The following is a 3,721-nucleotide window of genomic DNA, read 5'->3' as shown; positions in this document are numbered from 1 at the left end:
CTATATTTCTATTATGTTGCTATATTTCTATATTCTGGATTATTCTGGTGTACACTGTTTACATAATAATATTAGACTGCTGACTCGTTGCTATGAACCACACCATGTCACTTTACCTCATAACTTTGACTTTAATTGCTCTTGTAAGGGTCATATTTTTATTTCTATTCTCATACTATGTCTTTTTTCTTTCTTTTTATAAACTTATCCATTTATCTTTACTAAAATTTTGTCTTTATGCAGCTACAACACCTGAATTTCCCCTCTTGTGATCAATAAAGGCTTATCTTATCTTATCTTATCTTATCTTATCTTATCTTATCTTATGCTTGATATTTTCATGTTTGCAATTAGTATCAAAGATGTATCCCTCTTTATAGTTAATTTATTTCTTGTAAATTTTACTGCTGTAACCGGTACCTTGCATGTTGATCATTTCTTACCTCGCACCTTCCTTTATTTTATTTTATTGTATTTTTATTTTTTACTTTTATTTCATCTTATCTCATTTAAGTCTAATATGTGCTGTTTTAGCCGGTGGTGCTGGGGCTGTTGCTATAAGGATGACAATGTTCATCCACCATTTTGGTCCAAATTGAAGTATCTCAACAAATGTGGACTTAAATTAAATTTTGTACAGAACATTCACAGTCCCCAGAAGACACTGCCTAAAGATTATGTTAGTTCCCCAGAAGTTAACATTTTGAGTTTGAGTGAATTTTTTATTTATATTCATGTCCCCCTCAGGATGACCAGTTTTTGTTGACCATCAACTTTTCATCTTGCAAGAACATGACATTCCCATCAGCCTAAACTCTCACCGTCTTGCTGCAAGTGCGACCACACTAACCAGCTAAGCTAAGATGGTGACCATGGTCAACATTATACCTGCTAAACATGTTAGCATTTTCAATGTGAGCATGTTAGCATGCTGATGTTTGTCTCAAAGCACCTCTGTGCCTAAGCACTACCTAACAGAGACACTATTGTGGCTGTAGAAAACTTGTAGTATATTATGTATGTCTATACTATATTCATACTTGGTGTAGCGGGATTGGCTGGCTCACCTTTAAACATCGGTCCACCTTAAGTGAGCCTGATCAGGCTCCAATCAGCACCAGGTGTAGCTCATTTTTGCTCCTCTCTATATATACACTGTGCAAACCTCCAGGCTGCAGAGACACTGGCCCTGATCCCTGCGGTGAGTTATTTGGAAGTATTTATTCAAGCTGTTTTTTCTTTGTTTCTTATTTGTATGCGTTGAGGTCCTGAATGTGGCTTAGAGGGTTGACTGATTGTTTTGATGTTAGAGGCCAGATTTTCCCTCAACTGCCAGCACGCTCCCTGGGTCGTGGTGACTGATGATAAAGAGGTGAAATCCTGTTCCTACCACAAGTGAAAGCTGATTCAACCCATTTTGTGACTGTTAAGGCAAAACCCTCCTTTTAATACCCCCAACAGGGTTTTGGTCATTGTGTCATTGTTTTTTAAGGCTCAGCGCTGGTGATAGCCGCGGGCAGAGGCATAACGTTTTTGGATTGTCCGTTTGTCCCATTCTCAAAATGCGATATCTCACGAGCACCTTGAAGGAATTTCTTCAAATTTGGCACCAATGTTCACCTGGACTAAACAAACAAATTTTGGTGGTCAAGAGCCAAAGGTCAAGTTCACTGTCCATTCTCGTGAACGCAATATCTCAAGATTACTTTGAAACCTCCACTTTGAGTAAACAGTGCCTGATTAGATTTTGGTGGTCAAAGGTCAAATTCAATGTGACCTTGCATCCGTCTCATTCCCATGAATGCGATATCTCAAGAACGCCTTCAGGGAATTTCCTAAAATTTGGCATAAATGTCCACTCACACTCGATAATGAACTATTTAGAATTTGGTGATCAAAATTCAAAGGTCAAGGTCACTGTGATCTTGTGCCATCTCATTCTTGAGAATGCAGTATCTTAAGAACACCTTGAGGGAATTTCCTCAAATTTGGCACAAATGTGCACTTGGACTCAAAAATGGACTGATTAGAATTTGGTGGTCGAAGGTCAAAGGTCTAGGTCACTGTGACCTTTTGTCAGTCTCATTCTTGAAAACGCAATATCTCAAGAATGCCTTGAGGGAATTTCATTCAGTATGGCACAAACGTCCATTTGGGCTCATGAATGAACTACTTTGAATTTGGTGGTTGAAGGTCAGAGATCAAGCTCACTGTGACCTAACATAACATATTTTTGGCCATAACTCAAAAATGTATCCGTGAATTATGACAGAATTTCACATTTTAATGAAATAAAATGACAAGGTGATGACATTATACATCCAAAGGGTCAAAAGTCAACTTCACTGTGACATCATACTGTTTTGCAAAAACACTTTTCTACCACTTACTCAACATCATAACTCAGGAACAAAGGGGAAGACTTTCATCAGATACTTAATTGGTGACACTAACATTGGATGTCCACCTTGAAACTGTGCTGACTGTATAGATCTTCTGTCCTTCGAGGTGGATGGTGATACGGTTGGCGGTTGTGATTTAGTAGAGCGAAAATATTTTTGACATGAAACTGCTCACAACAAGGTCTACTGAGTAACCAGGTCATGATTTCTGGAGAGAGAGAGTTTTTTAACTGTATTTTTTTTGTGCTTTGAGCACCACAAGTTAGTTCCATTATATTGGGAGGGAGGCAGACATCACTATCACTGATATCTCCAACAGTCAGCAACTCACACCAAAACAATCCAGACTGATAAATAGGTAAGAGGAAAAATATGTATTTTTAATTTGGGGGTGAACTGTCCCTTTAAGTAAAAGCACGTACTCTTCAATGTTATAACTGTTTCTTGTGATGAAATAGCTTCATTGGAAAAAAACTAAATTTCCCCTCCTAAACCACTGTGTCGCAACACTAACAGAACCTCTTTTGAAATCACTACTTAACACGGCATTCAATGCGTGTTGCTTAACAGGACATTAATTATTTCAAAGTGAATGCCTGTTGTAGAATTCACACTGATTATCCTCCTTGGGTCAGTTCTAAGTCTGCTTAAATTTTTAATACATTCCACTCTAGAGCTATGTAACCATCACACAAATTAATCACTCCGACCCTTCTCCCTGCTTAAGTCTGTGAAATGCAAGTGTGTGTGATTAATAATTTTGTTTTAAGGCCAAATACATAATCTCACATAATCCAAAAGATACCTGACACCCAAGGACGGTTGTGGGTTTGAAGTTAATAAACTAAATCAGTAGATTAATTCAGCAGGAAAACACTAAAGTAGTTTATATAACTCTTATAGGCTCCCATGGTCATAAAATAAAGATGATGTCTTTAAGATACCAGCCTATGATCAGAAATAGTCTGTGACATCTCATCTTGCAGAATCTGAGGAGGTTTCCTGAGGACTGTCGGCTTTAAAACACTGATCTCGTCTTACAGTACAATACCCAGTGTGCTCTATAGCACGACACTATGACTTCAGTGCAATGCATGACCTTTGGCTTCTATCTGCAGCTCATGTTGCCGTCTGTGTATTTCCACTTCAAGCAAGGCTGGATGTGCGAGACAGAGGCGCTAAAGGCTCTGATGTTATTTTTGTGGCACGTCAGTCTCTCTGCACTGCAGTGTCATTACTGTGCATGGAACTGTCATGCACACATTAATTTTGCAGAGCGAATGAAAAGACAAAGAAATAAACAAAGGCGCACAGCGGTA

This window comes from Epinephelus fuscoguttatus, linkage group LG7, assembly GCF_011397635.1.
Source record: "Epinephelus fuscoguttatus linkage group LG7, E.fuscoguttatus.final_Chr_v1".
Taxonomy (NCBI): Eukaryota; Metazoa; Chordata; class Actinopteri; order Perciformes; family Serranidae; genus Epinephelus; species Epinephelus fuscoguttatus.
Note: the sequence above shows the minus strand (reverse complement) of the source record.